The sequence below is a fragment of the Panthera leo genome, chromosome F3 (genome assembly GCF_018350215.1).
Source record: "Panthera leo isolate Ple1 chromosome F3, P.leo_Ple1_pat1.1, whole genome shotgun sequence".
NCBI classification, from domain to species: Eukaryota; Metazoa; Chordata; class Mammalia; order Carnivora; family Felidae; genus Panthera; species Panthera leo.
The window spans coordinates 66,209,163-66,220,218 of NC_056696.1; the positions used below are offsets into that span (position 1 = coordinate 66,209,163).

Genomic DNA, 11,056 nt, shown 5'->3' on the forward strand with positions numbered 1-11,056 from the left:
AAAGTAAAATACTACGGTGGTTTTCACAGTGTGATCCCCAGACCAACAGAATCAGCATCATCTGGAAATTGTAAGAAATGCAACTTCTTGGACCTCTTTCCTGACCTAAAGAATGAGAAACTCTGGAGAAAACGTGAGAAACGTTGAGAAAATTCTTAGCACAAAAACGCAGGAGATAGGCAGAGTGGCTGCAGCTAGATTCTCTAACCAGTTGCCTTTGCAACAGCTGGGCTGAGGACGCGTGAGGCAGGACACAGGAGGTGCCTGAAACCATCAAGTTTGTATAAGCAAACAAACAAAAGATATATACACAAAGTCAATGAATTCTTTCATAGGGAGACTTCAAGACCTCCGGTCTGTTCTGTAACTAACTCCCAGTGACGTCTAGTGGTGAAATACAGACATTCACCACCATCAAGTTCCCACGCTTCGATAGTGTCTAAAGAGAGTCCCCACCGAGAATTCTATGCTGTTCAGACTCACCGGTTCGGAATTAAAACCTCAGTGCCTGATGTGGACAGTCACCTGCAGTGACATCTGTTCATCTGCTGGGATCCTTATCTGAACCCATCACTTTAAGGAGAGAAGGCAAACATGACCTGGTACCTTGGAAGTGAACTGCATTGATGTGGGGAGCTTTGTAGTAAGACTTTGCCGTAAGCAGAGGATTTTATCTATCTGTGGGCTACTTCCCCCATATTTTTTCCCACAGTTACAGTTAGCCTTAAATGAGATCTCTTTTTCACATTTGTAATCTAAAAGTCCTAATTTCTCTGGCTTTGGAGAAGCATTCTGCTTAAATCTCCAAATTAAAGTATCTATGAAAAAGTATACCAAGTAAATTCCATTAGGCCAGTTTAATTCCCTTATTTTAAAACCACAATGAAATGATTTCTTTTTTTCCCCAATTTTATTTATATTTTATTCAAACAAAATATTATATTTATATTTTATTTATATTTTATTAAATATAAATATATTTATATTCACTGGATCAACTCTTTTTCATATGAAAGAAATATATGTACATGGTAAAAGCTAACTGGCAATTCAGAGGTTGAATTTTACCTGTAAAGGATTTGCTTCTGTGGTTTTTCTTTTGTAGCCATTATTTACACCAAAATGGAACTTTCCCAAATGGAATTGTACAGATCTAAATGTTATTATATACAGTTTTAGCCACTATAAATTTTCTTTTGTGTTGGTTTTGCTGCTATTTACATTTATTTTAAAATTTAGATGAAGCAAAAATAGTTGAGCTCGTTGATTTACATTTTAATGAGATAATCCATGATCTTCCTTTGTCCCAGATTAGTTTATTATGTTGCTAATTGGTCTGTGTACTTTGCAGACTGTATACTACCTGGGCAGGTTCTGGGCTGAGAAAAGAGCCCCCAACAGGAGTAAATGTTCTCCATTATATAAATTATCATGTCACCTACAAACAAAGAGAGCTAAACTTCTGGTTTGACAGTTTATGGCTGTAATTTCTTTCTTTGCCTTATTAGCTCTTAGTTAATAAGGATGGGACAACCAGTGCAATGCTGAATACAATCAGCATTTCCTGGCTCCAATCTTAGAGGAAAAGCATACAATGTCCCCATTTAGTCAGATGGCTCTGGTGACGCCCTTCATCAAATTGAGAAAGTTCTCCTTTATTCCTAGATTACTGGAAGTTTTTATCATGAGGAGGTGGTGGGTGTTTCAAATGTTTTACCTGTATCTGTTGAAATAATATGATCACCCTCCTATATTCTGCCAACATGGCGAATTCAAATGTTCGATTTTCAAATATCAAGCCGATCTTCCTCATCTGGGGTAAACCCCACCTGTTCAATACACTGCTAGATTTTATTAAATTGTGTTAAGGGTTTTTGTGCCTGAGTTTATAAGAAATATTGGTGTTAATTTTTCTTTTCCTATGATTTCTTTGTAAGGTTTTCTTATTAGGGATACACAGAGATCATAAATAGGGAACTTTTTGCTTTTAATCCACATTTTCAAATATATTGGCATAAAGTTTTCCTACAAGTCCCACTATATTCCTTTAATAAGGATGTGTGGTAATATCTTTTTATACTTAATACGGATCATTTGTTTTTTCTCTCTCTTTTCTTGATCATGTTGGATAAGTATCAATTCAATTAATCTGTTGGGTTTACTTTGTTCTGTTCTTGCCTCTTTTTTTTTCTTTTTTTTTTTTAACGTTTATTCATTTTTTTGAGAGACAGAGAGAGAGCGAGTTGGGGAAGGGCAGAGAGAGAGGGAGACACAGAATCCAGAGCAGGCTCCTGGCTCTGAGCTGTCCCCACAGGGCCTGACGCGGGGCTTGAACTCACGAACCGTGAGATTATGACCTGAACCGAAGTCGGATGCTTAACTGACTGAGCCACCCAAGCACCTCTGTTCTTGCTTCTTAAGAGGCACGCCTAGATCACTGATTTTAAATTTTCTTTACTGTTGTTTTAATACAAGCATTTGAACTCTGTGGCTCCTTGCTTTGCACCACTTCTGAAGAATCTCATGCATTCTGACAGGCTATGTCTTTATCACCCTTCAGTTACAAATATTTTCTAATCTCCCTTTTGAATCCTTCATTAACCCATGAATTATTTGGAATTGTGCTGCTTAACTTTCAAATATTTGAATTTTTTTAGATGTCTTATTATTATTGATTCCCAATTCAATTCCATGGTAATCAGAGAATACACTCAGAGTGATTTCAATTCTCTCATATTACTGAGACTACTTTATGGCCTCGCGTGTGGTCTCCAATGATTAGCGTTTCGTGTGTGGTGGGAAAAAACATATATTCGGAATTTGTAAGATGTAATTAATGCTCAGTAGGTCATGCTGGTGATAGTGTCGTTTGAATCTTCTACACCCTTATTGATTTTTGTTCATTTATTCTATCAGCTACTGAAAACAGGTGTGTCAAAATCTCCAATCATGATTTTTATTTATTTGTCCCTTTGATTCTACCAATCTTCCCATCATGAATTATGGAATTCTGTCACTAGGTGCATTGACAGTTAGGATTTGTTTGCCTTCTTTATGAATTGATCATTTTATCATTATGAAATGTTCCTGTGACTTACCATTCCCAGATCTGTCCAGTCCCTCTTTTATATCCGGGTTACAGTTGGTATCATTCCTTTTTATCCTGAAAGACTGCCAGGTGCATTTCTTAGTAAGTCTACTGGCAACAAATCCTCTCAGCTCTCATTTATCAGAAAATACCTTTACTTGACCTTTAGTTCAGAAGGATAGTTTTGCTGGGTATTTCCAGCATTCTGTAGAATTTTAAGTCTACAGTTTTGTGTCTCAACACTGGAAAGATACCATTCCATTGTCCTCTAGCTTACCTTTCTAGTGGGAAGGCAATACTCTTCTTACCTTTGTCCTATACACACTGGCTTTTTGTCATGACCGCTTTTAGGATTTTTCTCTTTATTTTTGGTTTTCTGCATATTCGCAATGACATACATGGGTGTGGTTTCCTTGGAAGGTATCCTGCTTGGGATTTGCTAGGATTTTTGAATTTTGTGAACTCATATTCTTCCATCCACACTGGGGAAAATTTGACCATTATTCCTAAAAGCAGTTTTCTGCCTCTATCCAATTCTTATAACCCAAGTCAAAGATATTGTTCAGTTATTTTAGCTTTTCAGCCTTTTTCCCCAGTGTTTTCTTTCAGAAAATTTTATGACCCTTTCTTCCAGATCACTGACTCTTTCTTCTGCAGCGTTTATTCTGTTGGGAAGGTCCTCCAATACGCTTTTCTTTTTCCAGAACACATTCTGTGCATTATTAAAATTTTCATACATTCTACGAGATTCCCATTTGTTCACCCATTCTTTTTAGCTTGACTTATAAATTTCTAAATACATATATGTATTTTGAATGGAAAAAGGCTTCATTTGGAAAAAGGCTTCATGTATTTTGAGTGGAAAAAGGCAGTGACACAAGCCAAACATATTGATAATACTAATTTTAAGCTTCTTTTCTTCTGGTTTCAACATCTGGGTTATCAGTTGATCTGTTTCTTCTTATTATTATTTTTTATGCATCTCAATTTCCTCACATACCTCATGATGTTTTATGACGTGCTAGACATTGTCCATAGACAATGTGGAGATGGAATTACTCAGTTCCTCTGCTTTGTTTCTATTTCTTTTTCTAAATTTTTTTTAATGTTTATTTATTTTTGACAGAGAGAGAGAGACAGAGCATGAGCGGCGGAGAGACAGAGAGAGAGGGAGACACAGAATCTGAAGCAGGCTCCAGGCTCTGAGCTGTCAACATAGAGTCCGACGTGGGGCTCAAACTCACGAACGTGAGATCCTGACCTGAGCGGAAGTTGGAAGCTCAACCAACTGAAACACCCAGGCGCCCGTCTATTGCTTTTTTTAAATAACTTTCTAAATAACTCTGTTTTAACATTTATTTACTATTTTTGAGAGAGAGTGTGTGTGAGCAGGGGAGGGATAGAGAGAGAGGGAGACACAGAATCCAAAGCAGGCTCCAGGCTCCAAGCCATCAGCACAGAGCCCGATGCGGGGCTCAGATCCACGAACCGAGAGATCATGACCTGAGCCAAAGTCATATGTTTAACCAACTGAGCCACCCAGGCACACTTCTCTGTTTTTATTTCCAACACTGTGCAATCTCTTTCCAATACATGACTGCTAAAGCAAGGAGGTGATTACTCAGATTGCCCCAAGTATGAAATTAATCTTGGCTTAGGTGGCAGTTTTTAAAATTGACCTCATCTCTTAGTCTACCTCCTAGAGTCACAGCGGTTCCTGCCAAGTCTGACTACTTTGGTCTCATCAGTGTTTGATCCTGGAACCTGGTGGGAGTTGAACGTGTTTCATTTTTTGAGTCTGTGGTAGAAAAGCCATCTGTTTCTAGAAATTGCAAGGACACATGAGGCCAGAGTCTTTTCTGCTTTACGGCCCCACCCACACTGTCCTTTTCTCAGCACAACAGGAGTGGGAAGCCAGGGAGAATTGTTCAGTCAAGTAAATTATTGCTGCATTTCAGGGTCTCTGAAACCACCGACCGCAGCTCACCTCCACCACTCCCGGCTCATCTCTCTGAGGGCTGGCAGGCTTTCTCCTCCAATGTTGCCTCCATAGCTGTGCCTCTCTCTGGAAATCAGTCCGTTGGGGGTTTCCTTGTTTCTATCTCTCTTCAATAGTTTCATAGATAAGTACAATTTTTATAATATCTGAAATTATTGGTGTTACTATGGAAACAAAGATCTTCCACATCCTTTCATATCCCAGCCAGAAAATTGCTTATTGTGTATAAATCGTAGCCACTGCAAGGAAAACTATAGTTTCATCATTTTTTTCTCTAACTGATCTGGTTCTCCCCATACTTATCTCCTGCTTGGTGAAAAGAACGGAAGAAAGAAAAGAACACAGTTATGTTTAAATCTCAGTGTGAGATCAAGGACTCCATTTTTCTTTCATGAGGCTAGTTGGTCCTACTGTGCAAACAGAACACAGACAGGACATATTCTTAGAGGCTGTGACACACAAAGGTCAGGATCTCTCTAACTCTACTTCTTCCAAAGCAAACAGACAGAGAAAATGTATGACAGATGAAAAGCCAACACAAGCAGAGCCTGGAGTTGCTGCAGCAGAAGAGGCAGAAACTGGGCTTCCAGGATGCCGAGGGGATGCCAGAGAAGTGTATGGCTGACACCAGAAAAGCAGGAAACGGGCAGTGGGGAACCAAGGGTGACAGGGTCCAGCCTAGGGGTGCAGAAGCAGAGCCGGGCATGGTATCCCTGGGATGAGTTCCAGAGGAAGTGTGCTGCAAGGAAGTGAAAACTGGGTCTGAAACACCCAGTCTGAGGCCAGATCTCAATAGTGGTCAGGGCAAAGGCAAATTGTCTTTGCAGAAAAAATTTCTTCAATTATGCTGGCCAAATTCACATAGATTAAAAACAATTATGACCTCAAAGATTACCAAGCCCTTATGCCAGTAAAAACACAAAACAATATAAGTCAATTACCTAGGACTAAAATATTGTGGTTGTTGGAATTGGAATGTGGAATTCTGAAAGACAACTGAGAATGTAATTACAAAGACAACTGTACATAAAAACCTATCAGAAGTGACCATGGGGGAGGGGAAGGAAAAAAATAGAGAGGGAGGGTGTCAAACTATAAGAGACTCTTATAAACTGAGAACAAACTGAGGGTTGATGGGGGGTGGGAGGGGGGGAGGGGGGGTGATGGGCGTTGAGGAGGTCACCTGTTGGGATGAGCACTGGGTGTTGTATGGAAACCAATTTGACAATAAGTTTCATATTTTTAAAAAAAGAAGCGACTATCTAGAAATTAAAGGTAAACTGATGATGTAATGAACTCCATGGATGTGTCAAAGAGCATAATAGATATAGCTGAGGAATGATTTAGAGGGAAGGAAGATACTTCTGAGGCACTTGTCCTGAATGCAGTAAAAAGATAAGGAATGGAAAAATACAAAAGAGAGGGTAAGAGATACAGAGGAGAAAAGATGAAAAAGAGAGAAGACAGCTTACAGGATTTATGGAACATGATCAAGCAGACTCATATACACGTTATTATGTGGGTCTCAGAAAGAGAGGAGAGAGAAAAGGGGGCAAAAAACTTGTTCATAGAAATGACCAGCAACGTGCATGGCATGGAGGAAGAAACAAACATCCAGATCCAGGAAGCCCAAAGCAATCACCAAATAAGATGAATCCAAAGTGACCCACACCAAGATGCATAATAATTATATTGTCAAAAGGTAAAGACAAAGACGTTAATGAAAGGAGATAAAAAGCAACAAAAGAAAAAAGCAATTTGTTACACACCCAGAAAGCTCCGAAAGATCACGGGCAGATCATCCAACACAGACTGTTGAGCTTTCTGTGAGCTTCATGGAGACGGCAAAGCCAAGCCACTAGTAGGTACCAGAAAGATAGAGAGGAATCAAGGCATACCAGCATCTGCAGAAAAAGGTAAATGTTTATAGCTGCACGTATACTTGGTATAAAAACCTACTTCTGGGGAACTCATTGGTCCAAGGAGAAATCATGCTAAAAATGTACAAGAATTTAGGACTAAAGAACAATAAAAACACAACATATCAGAACCTGCGAGACGCACGGCCCAGTTTTGGACAAGAGTCTACCCATCAGCGGCTCGATTCGTATCTTTACTTTGTTGCTCAAACCTTGCAAAGCTGTGATGTGTTTGCTACTCTACTTTCTAAATTTCTTTTTTAATGTTTATTTACTTTTGAGGGAGAGAGAGAGAGAGGCAGAGACAGAGCATGAGCGGGGAAAGGGGAGGGGGAGGGGCAGAGAGAGAGGGAGACACAGAATCCCAAGCAGGCTCCAGGTTCCGAGCTGTCAGCACAGAACCCGATGTGGGGCTCGAACCCACAAACTGAGACCGTGACCTGAGCCGAAGTCAGTGGCTTAACCGACTGAGCCACCCAGGTGCCCCTGGCTACTCTACTTTCTAAGAATAGTGAGAACTGTATTGAAATCACCCCTGAAGTTCCCTCCATTTTTGCCTAGACTTGAAAACGCTTCTGTTTTCAGAATGAAACGCTGAAAATCAATGCGCTAAATGGCTAATTTAAGAGATCACTGAATGGCCTGGGTGTGCTTTGGTGGCAGTGGCTGGGGACCAGAACCAGCCTGCAGGCTTGCAGACCCAGTGTGGGTGGCTGGGAGGGGGTCTAGGTAAGCAGGTTTAGCATTAATGGGGTTTTCTGCACGAAAGGGGCAACTATGTGGGATGGGCTGAGTATTTCATGGCAGTGGCCTTCTTTTTTTTATATATATATATTTTTTAAATGTTTATTTATTTTTGACAGAGAGAGAGAGAGAGAGAGAGAGAGAGAGAGACAGAACATGAACGGGAGAGGGGCAAAGAGAGAGGGAGACACAGAATCCGAAGCAGACTCCAGGCTCTGAGCTGTCAGCACAGAGCCAACGCGGGGCTCGAACTCACAGACTGCGAGATCATGACCCTGAGCCGAAGTTGGACGCTCAACCGACTGAGTCACCCAGGCACCCCTTGGCAGTGGCCTTCTTATCGACACCAAGAAGCAAAGATCCCAGCTGCCAGGTCAGAGCGTGATTCATGAGTGCAGAAAACATGATTATGGGGACAGGATACAGTGGGATGCCAAGCAGGTTCCGTGACGACCAGATCCCTTAGAGGGAAATGGTGGACAGCAAGCTAAATACCAAACACCCTGACGTGTGCCACGCAGAGCTGAATGCCATCATGAACACAGATTGCACACCACAGGTGTGAAAGGTACGTTTCCTTGTTCCTATGTAACGAATGTGCTAAGCTTATCATCCAGGCAGGTATGAAAGGAGTTATTTTGATGTCTGATGATTTACACCGTGACAGTGATGAGACAGTAGCTACGAGGCTCCCATTTGATTTGGCTGGGGTTACATTCGGGAAGCATAGGCAAGACTTTCATCGATTTTGATTCAGTGAACAGCAGACCTAGGCAGAAGCTTCGGTGAGTCACGCCTCATTAAAGCTCCGGGAGACTGGACTTTTCACCTGCTAAGAAGATGCTGATGCCTTCATCTTGAGGTTACAATAACTTTTTAATAGTCAATACGGCAAAAGTAGACATCTAAACAATAGGAAGCCACACATCTTCCTGTCTCTTCTGTCACATGGAATCTACATTTGTTTAAACTATTGATTTAGGGCTTAAAATGAAGGAGGCTATAGATGGCCTGCCATGTAGGTGTGGGATGCCTCCCCCCTTTGTCTCCTGGTTTGCTGGGGGGCCATGCTTCCGCAGAAAGGCACCTGCTCTCTGTCATCACCTGCTCTTTACCTGCTACATTGCTGGAAAGACCAATAAATTCTTGTGTGTTCTTAGTGGGCATGAGCAGACACATCGATTTGAACATCTGGCCCCAATGAGGCACATGGTGTCCTTGGGCAAAAAAAGTGAAACCCGAATGACAGTAGCCTTAAAGTCTTTGCTTTCGAGGGTCAAGGAGAACCCCCACGCACCTACCCACCCCAAATCCCAGATAAGAAGGTGCATCTGCCCTTACAGATGATGAGCATAACTGAGCCAAGGACCCCTTCTCTGCTCCTGCTATCCTGCCACACACAGGGTCACGGCCCCTTGTCCCTCTAGGGGAGGGGACCCCTGTTGTCCGGCTGCTTGTTTTGGTTTGTTGGTCGCAGAGGTCCTCCCTTTATGAATTCCTCCTGTTGCGGAGATGCCGTACGGATGGAAGGAGCAGAGCACCCCCCTCCTTCCCTATGCGTGTGGCCTTCCACGTGCCAGAAGACCTACTCTACAGGACCCTCCACGACAGGAGAGTGTGAGTGAGGAATGAGAAACAGGGGCCACGGGAGCAGCTTATTCCGGATCGGTAGGTGGAGGGAGCTCATGGGTGCTCCTGGAGCTGCGCCTTCATCAACATCAATTCCAGTTCCTGACCACTGTGTGCTGGGGAGTCCGTGCCGTGCCCTCCTCTATAATCTCACTTAATCTTTCATTAAACACACCCAGTACCTTTGCTGAGACAATGTTTCTGTATCCTAAAGATCACGGCCTTATTATAGTGCCCATGTGTTCATGTCCATGAAGGAATAAGCACGAGTCTCCGCTCTGGGGCATCAAAGGTGACTTGGGTCCCGCAAGGGGAGTGACGGATGCTGTGTGGTGGACATGTCACATCGTACAGCAACTGTAAACAGCAGGTTAGCTGCACACCTGGCAGAGTCTTCGAGCAGGTGTTTGGGGGAAAAGAGCAAGAAGATGCTGACATACCCTGAGCTGAGGAACGTGATTCACTCGACCCTCTGTAACTGAGGTCCAACACATCAATAACTGAATCCCTGGGGCGCCCGGGTGACTCTGCCGGTGAAGCGTCCGACTCTTGGTCTCAGCTCAGGTCATGATCTCACGGTTCGTGGGTTCGAGCCCTGCGTCCGGCTCTGCCGACAGCTCGGAGCCTGGAGCCTGCTTCGGATTCCGTGTCTCCCTCTCTCTCTCTCTGCCCCTCCCCCACCCGCGTTCTGTCTCCCTCTGTCTCAAAAATAAATAAACATCAAAAAAAATTAAAATAGTTGTCTAGGTATGAGATTGGGAATGGAAGTGATTAATGAGGATAAACACAATAAATGAATACGCGGAAGAAAATGTCCTTGCCCCAGCCAGAGATGCTGACATACCCTGAGCTGAGGAACCTGATTCCCTCGACCCTCTGTAACTGAGGTCCAACACATCAATAACTGAATCCCTGGGGTGCCTGGGTGACTCCATCGGTGAAGCGTCCGACTCTTGGTCTCAGCTCAGGTCATCTCACGGTTCGTGCGTTCAAGCCTCAAGTCAGGTTCTCTGCTGACAAGGCAGAGCCTCCTTGGGATTGTCTCACCTTCCCTCTCTGCCCCTACCCCACTCGTGCTCCCTCTCTCTGTCAAAATAAAGAAATAAACTTTTAAAAATGAATTAATAAAATAAAGTAAATGAATCCCTTATAAAATAGTAAGAAAAGAATATTCTATTCACAGAGCCGTGAATGACAGCTGCCGTGTATGGGGCTTACAACTTGTGTTGATGTGGATACTGTGAAATACGGGAGAGCAGGAGCCACAAAGGGAGTGCAGGCTGGGCACAGCATCGTATGCTCACCCTTAACGGCAAAGACGCGACTAGAGAAAGGAAACATTACAAGTAGGTGTAAGGACGATCCAGTCAGCCGTCTTAATTAAACTCCTCAAAACAGTCCCCTTAATATACGTAACATTAGCAGTTGTCCTACACAGATCATTTTTGTCTTTCAGTTATATTCTTCCGTAAAGCATGGTTTATCTCGGCAATGCTGTTCTGAAAAACTGGTAAATCTGCCGATTTGACGGAGTCTGCTTTCCTGTAAAATCAGGCGAATACGAATTCCGATCTCATCACAACTTCCACGTCAGGATAGATACGAGAGGCTCACCGTCTGTCTGCCTCCCCGTGACCACCATCCGACGGCCACAGCCCAGAGCTCAGCCATAAATCT

General features: G+C 42.8%; 1 pseudogene; it reads left to right on the plus strand.

Annotated features, from left to right (window-relative positions):
* Positions 1-5,611: 5,611 nt before the first annotated feature.
* Positions 5,612-8,539, plus strand: LOC122211566 (annotated as a pseudogene).
* Positions 8,540-11,056: the final 2,517 nt, after the last annotated feature.